At 35.6% G+C, this 22,786-nt stretch overlaps 1 protein-coding gene across 9 annotated transcripts in view; it reads right to left on the bottom strand.

Moving 5' to 3' along the window:
• Nucleotides 1–22,786, bottom strand: part of KDM4C (lysine demethylase 4C) — a 431,545-nt gene that overhangs the window by 156,064 nt on the left and 252,695 nt on the right. The gene's annotated exons all lie outside the window — the stretch shown is intronic.

Genomic DNA, 22,786 nt, shown 5'->3' with positions numbered 1-22,786 from the left:
GTCAAAATAAATAAACATTTAAAAAAAATAAAATCTAAAGTGCTGGAGTTCTTTGTAAAGTCTAAAGTGACATACTTAATATATACATTATTATGTAAAATCCATCTAATCATCTTATTTTCATTTGATCTGTTTATCAATTAAATGCTACAATATTTTATGAGGGGGAAAAGATAGTGCATTTAATCAGATGATTATTCATATTTTACTTTAGCTTTAAAAGTCAAAATCACTGGCACATTTTTGAAGGTAAACATTCTGTCCTGCTGAAATTTCTTCATCCTCTCCTCCATCTCCCAAGAACTCTTGCTTACTCTTGACCCATGCATTGGTCAACCACAGACTAAGCTGGCTATTGCTTTTCATAGATTAATGACATTCATTTAACAACAAATCTCAATCCCTTAGGGAACCAAGAAGGTTTTGGGTGTGGGGAATCCTTTGGGATATCTAAAACTTTCATCACATTACTTCAAATGAAAACTCTCCCTTTTAGCCTCTACTCCTGCTCCTGGTTCCATTTTATTTTATTTTTTTTAAATATATGAAATTTATTGTCAAATTGGTTTCCATACAACACCCAGTGCTCATCCCAAAAGGTGCCCTCCTCAATACCCATCACCCACCCTCCCCTCCCTCCCATCCCCCATCAACCCTCAGTTTGTTCTCAGTTTTAAAGAGTCTCTTATGCTTTGGCTCTCTCCCACTCTAACCTCTTTTTTTTTTCTTCCCCTCCCCCATGGGTTCCTGTTAAGTTTCTCAGGATCCACATAAGAGTGAACACATATGGTATATGTCTTTCTCTGTATGGCTTATTTCACTTAGCATAACACTCTCTCCAGTTCCATCCACGTTGTTACAAAGGGCCATATTTCATTCTTTCTCATTGCCACGTAGTACCCCATTGTATATATAAACCATAATTTCTTTATCCATTCATCAGTTGATGGACATTTAGGCTCTTTCCATAATTTGGCTATTGTTGAGAGTGCTGCTATAAACATTGGGGTACAAGTGCCCCTATGCGTCAGTACTCTTGTATCCCTTGGGTACATTCCTAGCAGTGCTACTGCTGGGTCATAGGGTAGGTCTATTTTTAATTTTTTGAGGAACCTCCACACTTCTTGGTTCCATTTTAGTACACCTTCATCTACTTAGTTTTTTAAAAAAAATACTTCTACTTCCAATATACAGATGACGAAAAATGTTTTTTTTATTGCAGCTTTGAGACGTTTCGATCATTTGGCATCACTATGCCTAGGAATTTCCTCTCTTCCTCTCTTTCTTCAACTATAGTTGACTAATGAACCCCTAAATGAGTCACTGTACTCATTAGTACATAATTACCTCACAACATGATGTATTTTAAAACATGTGATGTGATAAAAATAGATTCTTACAGTTGTTAAATATCAAATTAGTTCTCACAACATCCTTGTAAAATAAAAGGGCAAGGTAGAAATTATCAAACATAAAAAGACATAGACACTGCAGGCATTTAATGAATTACCAATGTTTTTATTACTAAAATTATATCCTCTTTTTTAAAATTTTTTTGATGTTTTTATTTTTACTTTTGAGACAGAGAGAGACAGAGCATGAGCAGGGGAGGGGCAGAGAGAAAGGGAGACACAGAATCGGAAGCAGGCACCAGGCTCTGAGCTGTCAGCACACAGCCTGACACGGGGCTCGAACTCATGACCTGAGCCGAGATCATGACCTGAGCCGAAGTCGGACACTTAACCGACTGAGCCACCCAGGCGCCCCAAAAAATTATATCCTCTTTTATAACAGCATACCAACAATCAGAAGATTGTACACAGATCTGAGTCTCATCCTGAATGCTACACTTTGCTGTAGATTCAGGAGCGAGTGAGGCAAATGAAAAATCCCTTGGCGTAAGGGCATCAAAGTTTGGTAAATCTGTGAAAACATTACCAGCAGTTACTGTATTCCCAACGAGAACAAAAGAAGAGCTAATAGTTTAACAGCAGTTCTCAAAGTAAGGTCTGTGGACTCCCAGAGACACAAAGGACAATTTCACAGGGTCTGGATGGTCAGAATTACTTTCATAATAACACAAAGACGTTATTTGTCTATCTCACCCTGGCATCTATTTTATTAAATTTGTGATAAACATGGGATATATTCATACAGTACTTCTGCTGCACAATGAAGTTCAATAGTTGTCTTGGGGAAAAGCACATATGCAATTAATTGAATTGCAAGATGGATAAGCTGTGTCTTTCACGGGACACCATTTTTACTTAAAAGAATGATTAACAGACAAACTATGGTTACTCAGACTTGGGTCTGGCAGGAATTTTCATGAAAGGGAACAAAAAGACTGTCATTTTAATAAAAAAAAAACTATTCAGAGTATTTGTTGACAATGGTAAATTCAAGTCTATGAGTCAAAATTAGAATTCTAGAAAATGTGTATCCACTACTATAAGCTTGATAGCTTCCCAATACTTAAAGCTGTTTGTGATGAGATTGATGGAGATAATATCAAATGTAATTTTTAAATATTACATAAAGAGACCTATGTAACTGTTTACCAATGGATGCTGTTACAAAATGAAGCATCTGTAAAAGAATCACTCAAAGTGCAAGACACACCAATGAATCTGTAGCTTAACAGAGTACAAAGAGTTCATTGACGTGATTTCAGATTCCACAATGCAACTAACCTTTAAAAAAACTAACATATGCCAAGCTTTGGTGTAGTGTCAAAGAAGAATATCCGTAATTATCTGAAAAGGCTACTGAAATATGGTACCCCATCCAATCTCCTATCTGTGTGAAGCTGGACTTTCTTTACATACTTCAACCAGAACATAATGCAGCACACTGAATGCAGAAGCAGATATAAGAATCCAATTATTTCTATTAAATCTAATATTAAACACTTGTGCAAATAATGTGAAACAATACCATTCCCTTCTTTGTTTTTTATGATTTGGGGATATTGTTAGTTTTTTATGAAAACAAATGTAACTATTTATGAATGTATTGTTGCTACTTTCAAATGAATTAATACAGTTAAATACAGTTAAACACATTTAAAACTTTTCCTGTTTTAACTTCCAGCAAGTAAATATACATAGAATAAACCCATGGGAAGGGAAGGCAAAAAGGAAAGGACATGACAAGATGAAAGGAAACCTCTTTGGGATCCTCAAAAATTTAAGTGCATAGGGAGTCCTGAGAGCAAAAAGGTCGAGAAACACAAACATACATATATATATATATTATATATATTTTATATATATATATATATAATATATATAATATATATATATATTACACTGAAAATATTAGTATCACAGAGTTACTGTTCAACAATACAGCCCAAACAAAACAGGTGTAGACTCTGTTCTGACAGCCAGGCAAGAATTTTATAAATCACTTTCCCCAATCAATGTGTGATGCTTAAACAAAAAGAAAACAAGTCAATACTAGAAGAAGGCATCCTTTCCTCTCAGTTCCTTCATCAAGGTCTACAAGGTTTGTTAGCTATAGTAGAAAACAAATTCTATGCCAACAGCACTTTACAAAAATGTTCCCATAACTCTGTAGTGAGTGAAATACAGTTAAGAAAACCATGAGCCTAAATACATAGCAGTTCCTTAAATTTGTATAAGTGCTTATACAGAATTCATAGAAGCAAGTTGTAACACAGCTCAAGACACCATGTTCTCCGGAACTTTGTCCTGAGAAAGGAAATGTAAGCAATGGCTTAGGTGGCCTCCCATGAAGGATGGTCAGCTCCCTAACAACCACTACTATGATGGAAAAATGGGGAAAATACATACTATCTTGGATAAATATACTGAAGTAACCTGTTAAAAATGTTACTGCCATACCAGCAGCACCTTCAATAGCTGCCCTGAAATTTTTGATTGCCATGTCACTAAAAAAACAGTAAGTTGTGCAATAGCCAACGTATGGAAAGATATTTGCAAATGACATATCTGATAAAAGATTAGTATCCAAATATATAAAGAACTTATAAAACCCAACACCCAAAACATAAATAGTCCAACCAAAAAAAAATTGGCAGAAGACATGAACAGACATTTCTCCAAAGATATCCAGGTGGCCAACAGACACATGAAAAAGTGTTCATCATAACTTACCATCAAGGAAATGCAAATCAAAACTACAATGAGGTATCACCTCACACTTGTCAGAATGGCTAAAATCAAAAGCAGCATAAACATCGGGTGTTGGTGAAGATGTATAGAAAAAGGGACCCTCATGAACTGTTGGTGGGAATCCAAACTGGTGCAGCCACTCTGGAAAATGGTAGGAGTGTTCCTCAAAAAGTTAAAAATAGAACTACCCTCTGATCCAGGAATTGCACTACCAGGTATTTACTCAAAAGATACAAAAATAACTTATTTCAAAAGACACATGTACCCTGATGCTTATGGCAACATTATCAATGATAATTATTATATTTATACTTATATAAATACATATATTTATATAAATATATTTATATTTTTAAATATTTTAATATTTGTTTTATTTTTATATTTTATATATTTATTATTTTTGAATTATATTTTTCCAAAGAAGACATCTAGATGGCTAAAAGACACATGAAAAGATACTCAACATCACTCATCATTAGAGAAATACAAATCTAAACCACAATGAGATACCACTTCACACCTGTCACAATGGCTAAAATTAACAACTCAGGAAACAAAAGATGTTGGCAAGGATGAGGAGAAAGGGGAACATTTTTGCACTGTTAGTGGAAATGCAAACTGGTGCAGTTGCTCTAGAAAACAATATGGAGATTCCTCAAAAAATTAAAAATACAGTTACCCTACGACCCAACAATTGCACTTCTAGGTATTTATCCGAAGGATACAAAAATGCTGATTCAAAGGGGGCACATGCATCCCAATGTTTGTAGCAGCACTATCAATAATAGCCAAATTACGAAAAGAGCCCAAATGTCCACTGACTGATGAATGGATAAAGAAGATGTAGTATATCTGTGTATATCTATCTATCTATCTATCTATCTATCTATCTATCTATCTGGATATACACAATGGAATATTACTTGGCAATCAAAAAGAATGAAATCTTGCCATTTGCAAAAACATGGACGGAATCTGAATGTATTATGCTAAGCAAAATAAGTCAGAGAAAGACAAATATATAATTGCACTTGTATGTGTAATTTAAGAAACAAAACAGTTGAACATAGGGGACAGGAAGGAAAAAATGCTACTCTTGAAACCATTATTACGCTATATGTTAACTAACTTGGATTTAAAGAAATTTTTAAAAATTATGAAAAGAACCCAAATGTCCATCGACTGATGAATGGGTAAAGAAGTTCATAAAATTTTGTGTATATGTATGTGTGTGTATACACACACATACATATACACAAAATTATATTTTGTATATAAAATATAAAGTATATATAAAATGAAATACTACTCAGCCGTAAAAAAGAATGAAATCTTGCCATTTATAATGACAGGGATGGAGCTAGAATTTATGCTAAGTGAAATAAGTCAGAGAAAAACAAGTGCCATATGATTTCACTCATATGCAGAATTTAAGAAACAAAACAAAGGAGCAAAGGGGAAAAAAAGGGAGAGGCAAACCAAGAAACAGACTCTTAACTATACAGAAGAAACTGATGGTTCCCAGAAGGGATGGGTGAAATAGGTGACAGGGATTAAGGAGTGCAATTGTTGTGACAAGCACCCAGCAATGTACAGAAGTGTTGAATCACTATATTGTATACCTGAAACTAACATAACACTGTATGTTAACTAACTGGAATTAAAATTAAAACTCTCAAAATTAAAAATTAGGGGCACCTGCCTGGCTCAGTGTAGCATATGATTCTTGATTTTAGGGTCGTGAGTTCAGCCCTCATGTTGGGCATAGAGATTACTTAAAAATAAAATCTTATAAAAATAAAAAACTAAAAAATTTTAAAAAATAATTTTTTTCTGATATATACTTAAGAAACCAAACTTGTCTCTGATTCTAAATATTTCTGGTAGAAATAAGAGCTCTTGGAGAGAGGTAATGGGAATAGATATGCACAAAGTACCCATGAATAGTGCTCAAGAAGAATTAAGAGGTAAATTAACAGTACTTTATTTATATATATGATAGCTGAATACTAACAGGTAATCACACTTCTGCCTCTTACATAAAATCACACTAAGCAGCCCCTCATAGGCAGCCTGCTTACAACTCACCTCATGCTTCATCAGTGTGTCTTAAATGCATCTCCAAAATTATCCTCCCTGCTTGCTATTCAAATCATACTCACTGTGATACTGTAATATAAAATGAAATATATTTGGTCTTTGATCCAGTTCCTGGCAGAGAGCTCCTAAAACTCTTGGAATTTCCTGAGAGGTATGGGTGAGAAGAGCACCATTGGGTGAAATATTTGGTCTTAGTCTCGTTCCTGACACAGAGCTTCTAAGACTCCTGGAATCTTAGAATAGATAAAAGCATCTTTTGTATGCTAATACGATGACTGACTGGTAGTTGGGGGCCCTGAAATAGCTTCAGGATTGAAGCAGGCCACCAGAAAGACCAAGGCATGATTAGAGGATTGGCACTTCAGCTGCACCTCTTACCTCAGTGGAGGGGACAGGGGCTGGTGATTAAGTTAAATTGCCAATAGACGATGGTTTATTCAATTGTGTGACAAATGAGCCTCCACAAAAGCTCTAAAATGCAAAATGGACTAAGTTCCTAAATATGTGACCTTAAGCCATAAAAATCCTGGGAGAGAGCACAGGCAGTAATTTCTCTGACATTGCCATAGCATTTTTCTAGATAGGTCTCCCCAGGCAAGAGAAATAAAAGCAAAAATAAACTATTGGAACTACATCAAAATAAAAAGCATCTGCACGGCAAAGGAAACAATCAACATGACTAAAAGACAACTTACTGAATGCAAAAAATATTTGCAAATGACACATCCAATAAAGGATTAGTATCTAAACTATATAAAGAATTTATAAAACTCAACACCCAAAACACAAATAATATAACTAAAAAAAATGGACAGAAGACATGAATAGACATTTCTCCAAAGAAGACATCCAGATGACCAACAGACACATGAAAAGATGCTCAACATTACTCATTACCAGGAAAATGCAAATCAAATCTACACTTATTATCAGGAAAATGCAAATCAAAACTACAATGAGATATCACCTCTCACTTGTCAGATAGGCTAAAATCAAAAACACAAGAAACATGTGTTAGTGAGGATATGGAGAAAGGGAAACCCTCATGCACTGCTGGTGCAAACTAGTGTAGGCAGTCTGGAAAACAGTGTAGAGATTTCTCAAAACATTAAAAATAGAATTACTACATGATTCAGTAATTCCACTACTTGGTATTTGCCCAAAGAATATGAAAACACCAATTCAAAAAGATATATGCACCCCTATGTTTATTGCGGCATTATTTACAATAGCCAAATTAGGGAAGGAGCCCAAAGGTCCATGGATAGACAAATGGATAAAGAAGTTGTGGTGTGTGTGTGTGTGTGTGTGCATGTGTGTGTGTGTGTGTGTGTGTGTGTGTGTGTACACATACAAAATAAATCAATCAGAGAATGATAAATACATGATTCCACTCTTACATGAAATTTAAGACAAAACAAAGAAAAATAAAGATAAACCAAGGAACAAACTCTTAACTATACAGGACAAACTATGGTTGCCAGAAGTGAGATGGGTGGCAGGATGGGTGACATAGGTGAAGGGGATTAAGAGTACACTTATCATGATGAGCCCTGAGTAAATGTACAGAATTACTTAATCACTATATTGTATCCCTGAAATGAAAATAACACTGTACATTAACTATGCTGCAACTTTAAAAACCAAACAAACCTTAAACAACAGGGTTCAGAAAGCTTCAGGATTAAACACATCAAGATACTGTGAGGGTGATGTACCTGGAGAGGGATGAAAGTTCTGTACATACTCTCCTCACCCCAACCCTGCCCTGTACATCCCTTCCTTTTGGCTGTCCCTGAATTGTAAACCAGTAAATATAACGTGCTTTCCTGAGTTCTGTGAACCATTCCAGCAAATGATCAAACCCGAGAAGGGAGCTGTAGGAAGCCCCAGCCTTTGTAGTACATTGGTCACGAGTAACAACTTGCAATTGATATCTGAAGTAGGGGCATCTTGTGGCAATGACTCCTTAACCTGTGGGGGCTGCACTAACTCTGAGCTGTTAGCATCAGAAACTAAATTGTAGGACACCCAGTTGTGTCTGGGGAGTGAAAGAAATGGTTGGATTGGGAAATATGACCCACACATTTGCTGTCAGAAATATTCATACTTGTAGTACTGGCCCTTTCCTCGGGGCCATAAACAATGGTGTTTTTCAAAGATCGAATCCAGTCACAAAGGCATAGCTAGAAATGTGCCTTTTTAGTATGTAACTATAGAGTTGAGGGCCAGTGGTGCATCTGATGTTGACCCAATGACTACACAGCAGTCAGAAAGGGATTGCATGGAAGAGACTCAATCCTAGCACATATTACAAAGTTGGGAGCCCAGGAAATCCTAAACACTTTCTCGTTCTAAAAAAATAGTTAGGCTTGCTGCAATTCACTTGAGAATCTTAAAATATTCATAGAATCTTTGTAACAGTTTTTATACTCACTTGGAGTTATGTTCCATTATTCAGAGAGCAACTTCTCTCTCAAATTAATAAAACTTTCCAAGGTGTAGCAGGGGACACTGAGAAGTGATCTTAGAGATTATTGTAGATACACACTTTTTTTAAATTTTTTTTAATGTTTATTTATTTTTGAGACAGAGAGAGACAGAGCATGAGCAGGGAAGGGGCAGAGAGAGAGGGATACACAGAATGTGAAGCAGGCTCCAGGCTCTGAGCTGTCAGCACAGAGCCCGACACGGGGCTTGAACTCACGAATTGTGAGATCATGACCTGAGCCAAAGCCGGATGCTTAACCGACGGAGCCACCCAGGCGCCCCTAGATACACACTTTTAATTTTACTGATTAGGTATTTATTTTTGGTTACTTTCTATATAAAAGAATTTACATTGCTTTTCATACAAAAGTATATGTGACTAAAAACAAGTTTATTTTAAAGAATGAAATTAAAATATAATATTTAAAAATATTAGCTCATGTGATCATAAAATTAAGTCTATGGCAAATTATCATATAGTTAAACATTATAATAAATTAGGTAAGAAATGTAATAAACCCCTGACTTTGTGGTCTAGAACCACAATTAGTTATGAACTAGTTATACAACTAATCAGAATTATATAATTAGAATTAGTCATGCAACTAATCTGAGGTAAACATGACTATAAGAGTGGAGCTTCAATACAACTCTATTAAAATAACTTAAAATGTTTCATTCATGCAATCCATGTGGTCTTAAAGTTTGGTTACAATTCTAAACCTGCTTCTTCACCTACAAAATGAGCACAAGATTTTCTAAATTACAAGGTTATATGAGATACCAGTCATAAAGCTGCTAGCCATTAATATGTAAGGCCTGGGGCTTCAACAAATGATGGTTTTCCTTCCCTTTTAGGTCTCCAGCATTAACCTGTGGGATCTGCAGCATAATCTTTGCAAATATTATCCAGAAAATTTTCATCTAGAAAATTACCTAAAATATATGCCCTAAATACTAAACTTTTAACATGACATGACAGACTGAAACAGGAAAAGCTCATCTAGACAGGTACCCAATTCTCTCTTACTATATAAACATTTCTGGGGGGTCTGAGTGGCTCAGCTGGTTAAGCACCCAACTCTTGGTTTTGGCTCAGGTCATGATCTCATGGTTCATGGGTTTGAGCCCTGCATCGGGCTCCACGCTGACAGTGCAAAGCCTGCTTGGGATTCTCTCTCCCCCTCTCTCTCTACCCCTCCCTTGCTTGAGCTCTCTCAAAATAAATAAATAACTTTTAAAATATCTATATAAACATTTCTATCAAAATATTTATCCTTTGGGGGCACCTGGGTAGGTTAGACAGTACAGTGTCCAACTTCAGCTCAGATCACAATCTCATAGTGTGTGAGTTCGAGCCCCGCATCGGACTCACTGCTGTCAGTGCAGAATCCACTTTAGATCATCTCTGTCCCCCTCTCTCTATGCCCCTCCTCTCTCCTCTCTCTCTCTCTCTCTCTCAAAAATGAATAAGCATTTATTTAAAAAAAAAAGATTTATCCTTTCAGGAAAAAAAGCCTTTATTCTCCCAGTTAAAAACATCACTATTATTTATGATTAATAAAAAAGATTAATGTCCTTTACAAAAGTATCCCCCCAAAAGTGTTCATTTAAAAATATATAAATAAATTATGGAATGGCCATATTATGCCAGCATTATAAATGATGTTTTTAAAGAGCATTAATAAAATATAATAAATATAAACACATATATAATATTAAGTGAATATAAATATTATATTAATAAACAAAATACTGATATAAAACTATATGGAGAGAATGATGTCAATTCTATAAAGATACATTTAAAAATCTGGAATAAAAAAGGGAATTTGTAAGTTTTTGTAATTATAAACATATGCAATCTTTAAAGTTAAAAAAAACCTGCAGTCAGAATAATATTAGGTAGCTCCTACGAACTGGGGAAAACAGTTTAAAAACAGATACATGTCAGATTCATTCACTCCTCAGTACAGTCTTTTTTAACAGATTTTGCTTCCTAGTATAAGTGGATTTCTCAACAGAAGAACACGGGCCATTGTTGAAGGGGTGTTGCCAGGACTTGCTGATGGAATCCAGCAGATGGGGAAAGTCATCTACTCTACTATAGCACAATTTCCCTTTACCAATCACCACAACCATTTTGCTGCTGGGGTTATGTTCCAGTGATGTGTTTTGGCTGGTTTAGCACTATTCTCTGCTATGAGGAGCACAGCAGCATCTGTTATCTTTCAGGTACTTGAACAAAATTTCAGTCCTGGGAAGCATTATATATGGTTTCAATGTCCTGGAAGAAAGTGCGGGAGAGGATGTTGAGGCCACAAGTGAACTACTCAAAAAAAAACAAAGAAATTCAAACTTGGGAACTTTATTGTTCCTACCCAAACTATTTAACAATCTGTATACAAACTGTATTTCAATGATCTTATAAATCACTGAATTTTGAAGGTTTGTAAAAGTGTGTTCAAAAGTAGAAAAGAGAAAAAAATTATAGGACTTTTAGGTGTGGCTTTCCTGGGAAGTACTGACATTAAGGAAAAATTAAATTATGTATTAAGAAAAACTGAAATCCCTTAAACTATGAACATAATAATGGTAAACAGAATTCTGCTATTTCAGTTGCAAAGCACTTCTTAAACTAAATGCATAGACATAGTTTTATTCTTTATGCATAACATTACACTAATAGAGATCTCAAAAATATTTCAAAATGATGTTTTCCAACTCATTCAATGTACTGTTTTAAACAACAGAAACATTCCAAAGCATGGCCCTTCAAAATTTCTATTACACAAAAATACTCTGATACTTAATAGTGCTTCTGGGGAGGTAGGTTTCACAGAGAACTTTGGGATTACCGATATTGCTTAAACTTGTTTAAGAAAGTTAGCTTATATTTCACATATGTATATATCCTTACAATACACATGGACACCAACAAGGGCTACTATGAATGGTCTACTCTGTCAACAGAGATGGCTGGTTCTTAGACATCTATATGTGCTCACTTCAGCTTCTCTTATCAGGACTGGGGCTCTTATCAGGGATTGCAAATATGATAAAATAAAAAGTATAAACTTGGAAACTAGGTAGGATTTAAAGCCTGTCATCTACCAATTACCAGTCTGTGGTCCTGGACAAGTGAATCAAAGTCTCTGAGCTCAGTTTTCTCAACAGTAATAATGATGATAATACCATCTATCTTCAAGAATTATAAATAACAATTTCTAATAATGTGTTCAATAGGAAGAAAGTAGCAAGGTCAATTCTCACATTGTGGTAGGGATGGGGAAAAGAAAACTCCTGAAAGAAAGCTGGCCTATCTTTGGAAAAACTAGCTGGCAACATGATACCAAAAGGAGCTTATTCCAAGCATCAAATCAAAGATAGTAAAAGAGTGAGCACATGAATCTCACTATGTGCTAGGCAATATGACAGATGCTGATAATTAGAAATAAAAACAAACAAGTCTTTTGCCTTCAAACAGTTCAAAATTTCCCTTGGGAGAAATCTCCAGTTTCTTAAACCATTTTATTAATGGCATCTATAATACAAACTCAAAAACTGGTTAAATAAGGAAACCAATTTGACAATAAATTTCATATATTGAAAAAAAAAAACTGGTTAAATAAGATCTCTAAGCAAAGAACCACTAGCATGTTGCAATTTATCTGCCAAAAAAGCTCCCCTTAGCTAAAGGTCAGCCCTGGTCATCTGTGTTAAAGATAGCAGAATCCTGAGACATTTTGACCCAAGCACCGACACGGGAATTGCACAGCAGATCAAACAGCTGCTAAGGAAACAGAAAGAACTTCATTCAGAGCTGCCAGCACACCAATTACTAGGAAAACAAGTGCGCTGGCTACTTGAGAGAAGGGACAGAAGTAAGAAGAGGACAAGGTGGTAAATGTTCATTCTACCGTCCCACATCCAAAGTCATCAGGTGGTCCTGCCAGCTATACTACTTGCTGTTCTTCAAACATGCCACACTAAGCCCCTCTTGAGGTTGTACTCAGTGTTCTCTCCCAAGAAGATTCTTACTCCGGATCCTTGGCTAACTTACTTACAAGCATTATAAAGATGTTTCCTCAAGAAAAGACATTAGCAACTATGGCAATATGTGAGTAATATTCAAACATGTTCATATATCATAGCAAACCTTTTTTCCTTAAGTTTCTACTCCTTTTTACTAGCACAGCAAAAAAATCACTACATGGTTCAATCTTGAAAATGCTTCTCCAACAAAACATGAATAATAAAACAATGGGATATCAGCATAGACTTTAGAGATCCCTCTGATACATATTTTTTTTAAAAAAAGTTACCTCATAATTTTTTTTTAAACTGGGAAACTAAGAACCAGAAAAGAGAAAAGGAAAAAAAAAACACACAATAATATACAGAATTAAAATTATGATAAAGTGAGCCACTTCCTACTCACTCCCTAGGAGCCTTTGACATGTCACTTAACCAACCCCCACCCCGAGCCCCAGCAGTGAAAAGTCCCCTCTTAAAATCCAGGATGATGGTCCCCAAGTATCAGCCTGCACAACACTGCCAGCTCAGCACTAAGTTTTCAGTAGTCAGAGGCAAAACAAAGAAAATAAAGACAGTAAAGTAATGATAAAATTAAATTTTAAAATCTATGTAAATTTTGCAAACTTTTCATGGTTTTTCTTGATCTTCATAGTCAGTTTCACAACCAAAAGGTGGAAATAGAAATGCAGAATATATGGTATAGCATATGGGATAATTCAATGGTCTATCTTTGTCTCCAGGGAAAGTGGGTCGTGTACAAGCATAAGGAAATATAAAGCAATATATTAAGTTGTATAAAATTGCAGTTTCTGTAGATTAAAAAAAATCAAATGCAGTATTAGCAATTTCACACATTTCAACCCAATACAATAATTTATGTTTCTAAAGAATGGAATGAACCACACAATTGTAGTATCAAAAGCTGTCCCTCAGATGTTTCTACCAGACTTTAAGAATAACAATATCCACATGAATTCAAAAGAATCAAAGTCTTGACTATCATTTTACAATCCCAGCACGTTCAGCACAGACACCCAATCATAAGACTTGATGCCAACTGTTGCTTAGAAAAGTTCCAAGATTTTTCTAAAATATACAGAAAGCAACCATATAAGTTAAAAGCTAGGATTTTTCCCTCTAATTCAATCAAACCCTTATGAAGCCACTAGCATAACAAGAGGAAGATGTTTTTGATTTTTATTCCCCATATTGTAGTAAAAAGTCAACGCCATTGGGGCTGCCAATGGAATTTACTGACAGTGAAATCAAGCTAAACAGAGAATGTCCGACTATTATTACACAGCCGAGTGCTAGATAAAATATCCATTAAATCTGAGTGCCAACAACATTTAATGTTTTATGTCCACATAATGCAGGAAAACATTGGCTGTGACCTATCAATACACATTCCAAGCCAATCTACCTAGTAATCTGCTGAAGTTGCTGTTTTATTGCTTAAACAGACAAAAATACAACCGTGCTTATTATGAAAGTGTCATATTACCTCAAGCTAATAAGAATTGATGGAACAAAGAGATCATTATGTAAAAATTAATAACATTTGGAGCACGACATGCAACAGTCATAAAACAGCATTTGTTTTTTAAAATGGGCAGAGAACTTTTTACAGAGGGGAAACACTGTGGATGAGGGATATTCTTATATTTCACCATTTTGCTTTTCGATGAAAGGCTAACATGGAGCAAGAGACTACAGAGGATACTCTCCTATTATATTTTCATAGAATTCAAGTTTGAATGAAACTTTAGAGTTTGAATAAAACTTTAGTACTACTAATCCAACCATTTCATCAAACAGATGAGGAAACATATGATGAACCTTAGACTTTTCTTTGTTCTCCAAGGCACATGGCTATTAACAGCCAAGGAGAGACCAGAACAGGGTTTCAGATTGTCCAACATAAACAGTCATGTACCCATTACCGCCTGGCAAAACAAAGAGACAAAAGGGTGCTTTCAATATTTAAAATAAAATTGTTATCTAACTTAATACTTAAATAATATTTGTGAAGTTTGAGTCAGTAAAAGACATCACTATTAAATTTGGTCAGGATATCCACTTAATCCTTGAAATAAAACAAATAAAACGAAGAGTGGCAAATCTATACCAATTCTGCTAGAAAGGAGGGAGTTGCAGCATACCAGGGACTGGAGGGCATAATTCTCCCCCAAAACAACGACCTACCAAAGGTAAAGTGAAACAGCCAATTCTAAATAATATCCTTTTGTTTGAGGGACAATTGCAAAGTGCCCAAGAACCAGCTTATACCCTAGCAGTACTGACAATGACTAAAGGGCACTGGCTAAATTTCAGAAAATACCACAGAAAATATCAGGCAATCCCAAAAGGAAACAAAAATCACCAATAAAGTGAAATCAGTGGGTAGTTCTAGTTATGGGAAAATGTGCTTCAGACCTATTTAGCATGCAATTGCATCATAAACATGAGCACTTTAATAAAAGGAGTGTGAAACAGAGAAAACCATTTGGGAAAGAAATCAAATTTTGTCAGACTTGTGTTCCTGAGTACTTAAACGTATACATTTTATTCTTTAAAATAACTGAAAACCTAGGTTAAATGGGTTAACTAGTGGTCAAGCACCAAGAATAATCTACAATTAAAGCTGCAATTTCCATCTTTTCCATCTCTATATTTAAATATTTAATCCATTACTAAATGAATTATGATATTAATATAGACACACTGTCCAAAAAAATAAATTGCTGTAACATTGCCTGAAATACACTCCTAATCTAACCCTCAGGGCATGCAGACATTACAGAGATAGGGATCAGGGTCTAAGCTGTCATTAATTTCAAAGAGATGCACAGCAGCTCATTACCATACTCTGCTTGCTGAATTGATGATTTATAAAGAGTTATACAGACAGTTCAGATTAGAGAAAATTAGAGCCATAGCAAGGCTTTAATCTGAATCTTGTCAATTTTCAAACTTGTAGGTGGGGTCACCTCTGCACTTGGGTAAACATGGTACTCTAGAAATTAAAAAGTTATAGGTGAAGAGTTAGAAATAAAAATTTAGTCCACTGGGGATGAGTTTAACATATCACTACGTGTCATTTCAGGGTATCTGAAATGCCAAAAATCCATTCCTGAGCGTCTAAATTAGAAATCCTGATCATCTGTGACCAATCCTCATGTTTCACCCAAGAAGAAACTGAGGCCAAGCTCAGTCAAAAAGGTGATAAGGGACAGTGAGGCCAGGAGATTAGTCAGACTATTTTTTGTCCAGTAGTAAACCAGATTCCACTTCAGAGTGGGTTCATAAGATTTTGCAATTGCTTCTGCTCAATGCCCTGGAAACATGAAGAGCCAGAGCCTACTTTTACTTTAAATTTCTGACTTGGGATAAGAGGTATACATTTGATGGCAGTCCTATGGTTAAAAATTTGTAGGGTGACTTTCTCTTATTATGCTATCAACCTTTCCCCACTCAAGCCCAGACCCAGGTGGCAAGCCCTCTTGTCCTCTGCCTGTGCCTATGGTCAGTTCAGGCTGTTTTTCCCTAGTACACCCTTAATAAAGGGTACAGGATTTTGAGAGTCCATCTTTGTGTGTCTGAGGAATCCTATGAGGTCTTAACTCTGATTTCTAAGCTTCCACTCTTGTCCTGGCATATTTCCCCCAAATAGCCACAGCATTAGCTCTCTCCTACCAATCTACATGTCATTATTCTCTGAATGCTCTCTAGATTTCTCTCATTTCTTGAGAGCTCAGCTATCACCTTCCACCTGCTCCTCATAACCATATCACAACAACAAACATTTGTTACGTGCCAAATACTATTCTGAGTGCTTTACAGTAGTCTTTTAACCCTCAAAACAACTCCATGTGGCAGATGCTGCTATGATCACTACTTTGTAAACACATCTGCCAAAGCATGGAGGATCTCACAGTTAACAGAGAACTGGAGCCAAGTGACCATGACTGTAGACATGGAGAAATACTTTCCATAATTTTGTCCCTGATATGTTATAAAGGTCATTGTTTTATTGTATCAATTGTTTCTGGTTCTTTTGTAACTGTAAGAGTATTTGGTAATCTAACCCATCACACCTTGACACTCTATGTCTCTTTAAAATAGTTTTTTGCCCAAATTACAAGAAATGTGTTTGGATATGCAAAATTAACCAACATAGAAGGCAAAATTAAAATCACCTGATAACAATCTTGTATATATTTTCTTTTATTTCATTTTAGAGACAGAGAGACTGAGTGGGGGAGAGGCACAGAGGGAGAGAGAGGGAGGGAGGGAGGGAGGGAGAAAGAGAGAGAGAGAGACAGAGAGAGAGAGAGAGAGAGAGAGAGAGAATCTTAAGCACACTCCATGCTCAGCACAGAGCCTGATGTGGGGTTCAATCCCACGACCGAGGGATCATGACCTGAGCCGAAATCAAGAGTCAAATGCCCAAGTGACTGAGCCACCCAGGAGCCCCAGGAATCTTTTATATTTTCTTATAAATTTTCAATTTTATTTTCAAAGCCCCCAGGAAAACTCCACTGGCAGCATTAGTGCATCAACTCCAATACCCACCAACAATGGTGGACATCATTGTGTAAAGTAGTACTGCAGTAGCCACTACCATGTTCATGACATCTCTTCTGTGTTTACAGGGCTGCCCTTAGTTTGTACTTACTTTAAAAACATTAACCTTATCAATTCACCAAGGGACTTATGTGCATACTAGGTACAAAAGCAGTAAACATCTTGAAAGTCAACAGTAGGAGGAGCTGGAAAAGTTACATTGGAAACTAATGTAAATGTAAAAGAAATGCATACATACACATGTATGTATGCAGGATGAGAGCTTCAGAGAACAAACAATGAACCATGAGGGGTCAAGCAGGGGGTTGACAAAATTCATGTTCAGAATATCAGCGTAGCAGAAGGTCTGGAGTCCAGGTCAGCACAGTTAAAGGTCTGCTGATGAAAACCCTAACAATAGGGGAAGGGAATAAAAAATAAGATAAAAACAGAGAGGGAGGCAAACCATAAGAGACTCTTAAATACAGAGAACAAACTGAGGGTGGATGGGGGGAATAGGGGAGAGGGGAAAATGGGTGATGGGCATTGAGGAGGGCACTTGTTGGGATGAGCACTGAGTGTTGTATGTAAGTGATGATTCACAGGAATCTACTCCTGAAACCAAGAATACACTGTATGTTAGATAACTTGAGAATAAATCCAAAAATAATAATAAAAAGAAAAGGAAAGTTCAGTACTTTCTCTGTTGCCATAAGTCACACATGCTGTAAAGGGGAACAATTAGAAAACAGAGAAAAAATAAAAACGTGACACTAAGAAATAAACCCCATTTTAGTGTATCTCTTTCAAAATGCTTACATAACATAGTATATATAAATATATATTTATATATGTACATATATACACATATAAAATGTCTTTTCCTCCCAGATGGTATAGTTTTGCTTTCTACTAACAATAAAACATGAATATTTTACATGTCAAAAAAAAATCCTAATCAGCAAAAGCATGAGAAGTTAAAAAATTTTTGCATCTGGAATGACTTCAAACTAGGAAGAAAGGCAACAAATACATATACAAATTGAGGTGCTAGGTAAGCAACTATCCCAATGGGAATATCATTACTCTGGGAGCCCTCAGGTCTCCAAAGCATTGGCCATGTCTACAATGTGTCAGCTTCATTTTAACTTTGAGCACATCCTAGGATTTGGCACAGTGATAAAGAAAATTCTAATACAGTCAGAATACAAAATTGGGTTAGCTGACATATATATTTCTCCAGCTAATTAAAACTGCATGTTTTCACATACATATATACTTACAGAGAATATTTCCTGGATTGGAATTTACATTTTCCTTTAATATGACAACGTATTAAATATTAAAGTATTTGACTAATGGCCGATTTCAAAGTTACTGATCACCAGGGCTTTTCTGCTCTGGTATCCAGAGGTGATTTAAGCCACAGTGATTAACTAACCTTGGACTAGGCAGGGGAGGCAAGATTAAAGGAATGAGAGCAGGGAGACAGACACACAGACAATGAAGCACAATATAAGGTGACAAGTGGCATTCTAAAGCCAAGTAAGTATAGATATAATAGGACAGCAGAGGTAGGAAAGGAGTAAGTGGTGAGCAGAGAATGATTCCAAGAAGGAAAAGGGTATCACAGGGAAAGCAATAGTTGGGGGAAGCATGTGGAAATAAAAAAGCAGTAGATTATATTCAGGAGGAAAAAAAAAGTTGTCCAAATGGAAGAGAAGGAGGTTTTATGGAGGGTAGTCGAGAGAAACAAAGTTGGAGAGCAAAGCTAGTACTGGATCATGGTGGCCTTAAAGTCACTTATCCTATATCAAAGCTGGAATATTAAGGGAAATATGTGAGAGCCTTTGAGCATGCATCATCACCAATCAAGGAAAAAGAAATACTGTGGCAGATTTCGAAGCTTAACTCTAGTGGGTCCATCCCCTCACTCTCAGTACTCCTGAGGTCAAGCAAGAGTATTCTTCTTAGAGCCTGCCTTGTTCACCCATGCTGCACACACACTCACCTTCCCTACAGGCACTCAGCCATAAAGTGCTGAAGTTGGAGAATAGGAATATGCCATTATATTGACAAATTACAAGAGGAGAGGAACAAATAAGAAATGCTTCAAAAAAAAAAAAAAAAGGAGACCCACCCAAGAGCTTTTCTTTCAAGTTTATATTTTAATTCAACATTTGTTTAATTACATTAATATACAGAAAAAAATATACAATATTAATCCATGTTTCAGGATCACTTTGTGCAGCTGCCTAACTTAAGGAAAAATGTAGATGGAAAACATTTCAGCTGAAAGAAAATTAGGGGTACCTGGGTGGCTCAGTCAGTTAAGTGTTTGCCTCTTGATTTTAGCTCAGGTCATGATCTCATGGTTGTAAGATCAAGCCCCGCTAAGATTCTCTCTCTCCCTCTCCCACTCATGTGTGCATGTGCACACTCAATCTCTCTCAAAAAAAAAAAACAACAAACATATATATATATATATGTATATATATGTCATATATATACATATGTACATATATATAATATATATGTACATATATTATATGTACATATAATATATGTACATATATATACATGTATATATGTACATATATATATGTAAAAACATATATATATATTACAATAAAACCAGAGATTAGTAATTTCTTTTCAATTATAAATAATAAAATTCAGTACACACCTAAAATTTTTTTCCACTAGAAGAAGGAGGAGGAGGAGGAGGAGGAGGACAAGGAGGAGGGGGAGAAGGAGAAAGAGGAGAAAAGGAAGAATTTGATACTAGTTTTTATGTAAAGATGCTATATTCTAAATGGCATTCTTTTCTTATGTATCCCCTCTCTGCTCTACCACCAACAACCGGTGTTTTGCTGGTAAGCATGGAAAATCTTCCAGGAAAGAACAGGCTGAGAGTCAGGAAATCCTTGCTGATTCTATAATTATTGGATCTGCCACTAACCAGAGTGGTCTCTATAGTTTTAGGTCATTTGAATATCAAAGAGCTACTTCACTGTCTTTTGAGAAGAGCAAACTTAGAAATGACTCTTATCTCTTACCTGCACATAAACTCCCAGAGGTGCTGAATCAGTATTTTTCCCCTTTGCTGCTTTTCTATTAAGGAGTCAAATTCAAGCTTCAACTGAGAAATGCTCATTTACCAACAGAGGATACTGACTGCTGTTTAGAGACACAATTTCTCAGATGCTCTAACCTAGTTATACTCCTGACTCACATACACACTTACTTGTGTATGAGGAATGCAAAAGGAGCCCAGTAGTTAGGGTAGGAAATTCCTAAAAGAAGCTGGATTTGGAGTTGTGTGCTCCCAAAGAGCACTAATCCCACTGTTCATCATTTTCTAATGATGACGATGCTCATTCACTTCCAACAGTACCAGACACAGAGGCAAAAGGCAAAGATAACATTCAAGGGCCCCATGATATAAATATAGTTGACCCTCAAACAACTTAGGAGTTAGGGGGGGTCAAACCCCCATGCAGTTGAAAATCCACATATAACTTTGGACTTCCCCAAAACTTAACTACTAATAGCTTACTGTTGACCAGGAGCCTCACAGATAAACAATCAACCATATTTTGTATATTATATGTATTATATACTATATTCTTACAATAAAGTATGCTAAAGAAAAGAAAACTTTATTAAGAAAATCACAGGGAAGAGAAAATACATTTATGGTACTATATTTACTGAAAAAACTATATTACTATATTTACTACATTTATGGTACTGTATTTATGGAAAAAGTTCACTCATAGGTGGACCCATGCAACTCAAATGTGATGTTCAAGGGTCAAATATAATTTACTCCAGGACACAGAATATTCCCCCCATTGTTAGTTTGGAAGCTTGTAAAAGTATTTATTCATCACTAAAATTCTCCAATTTTTTTTCTTTTCAATTCTCAAAACTCCTCAGAGGATCCTTTTAATATGTCCTTAATGTATTAAAATACAGAGTATGCTACTGCAAAAGCCACAATCACCAATGTTGCAGCAAGACATTTTAACCTTAAACCCTTGAGACAACTTTGTTAAACAAATTCACTTATAAATTTTGTAAGCCATCCTGATTGAAATCAGAACTGCTCTCCATGTAGAAACTCTAAGCCAATTTAGATGGCCCACATCAAAATAAACGACCTGGGAAAATAAGGACATGGGAAAAAGCAGTTTTCCTTGTATGTTAATATAGTTGATTCCCTTCCAAAAAGCTGTATTAAACATAGGCGATGATGGGGAAGGATAATTAAAATTCACAAGTATTGTAAGTAACATAGTAATTACCTTATACAGAATTGTCCTTTATCTTGACACTAAGAGGAAAATGGATTGTGCTGGGTATGATAAAGTAGGAGAAGGAAGAAACGAACATGATGATATATGGAAATAAATACAACTATGTTTCATTACTTCTGTTACTAGAGACAGAATTTCACCTTCGACTGGTGTTATAGAAAATGCTACAATCATGATCTGATCCCTACACTGATCATCTTTTTTTTCCTAACTAAATATGGGGTATAAAAGAAGATAGTAAGTAAAAATAAAAAAATAAATCTGCTACAGATGTCTACTCTAATGACTGTATTTAAACTAAACAAGAAGACTGACCCCAAGTTTCACATTACTATGTTGACAGCATCTTCACAGGCATATGACCTCAACAATTTGTTCCAGTAAAGACAATACCTTGAAGGCGGGCTTTTTATAGAAAACCTTTTTAAATTGATCTTTTTAAAGATGGAAAAAATAAGGTCCCCCCTGATGCTATGAAACACTTGCAAGTAAGAAATAGCTAGTCAGTGATCTGATATTTAACTGAAGACAACAAAAAGGCATTTTTAGAAAAAGAGAGAAAGAGGTAAAAAGGGTAACCAGGTAAAACAAACAAGTAAATATTACATCCAGGAATAGAAATTGGTTCACATCAAGTCATGTCAGTAAAATCTATTAAGGAGAAAAGATGTTTCACCACACACCAGGCATAACTAGATAAACAGGTATTGCACATAGTTTCTTACTCAAGATGATATTAATAATTTTGGAGGATTCAAGTTAAAAATAAAGACAATGTAAAAAAGCAACAGTGTGGTGACTCCAAGATTTGACACTTTTAGGGAAATGATTCCCAACTTCCTCTAGAATATCCTAAGGCAAATGTCAGAAAAGATTAATTTTATCCCATCATGTAAAATGGGAAGACTTTGACTAGGAACATGGCTAGACTAGTGGAGCAAGTATCTACCCTTAAAATCCAAATTCCTTTTGTCTATAAACTGTTTACTACTTATGATCTCTTTATGGTATGTATTTGCAACTTGGTCAAATTTTCTCTCTACCAAGCAATTTTTTTAGACAAGTTTCTTACAACAAACAGACAGAATTACTGCTGAATACCATACA

This window comes from Panthera tigris, chromosome D4 (genome assembly GCF_018350195.1).
Source record: "Panthera tigris isolate Pti1 chromosome D4, P.tigris_Pti1_mat1.1, whole genome shotgun sequence".
In the NCBI taxonomy this organism is placed as follows: Eukaryota; Metazoa; Chordata; class Mammalia; order Carnivora; family Felidae; genus Panthera; species Panthera tigris.
Note: the sequence above shows the minus strand (reverse complement) of the source record. Positions and strands in the feature narration are given on the sequence as shown.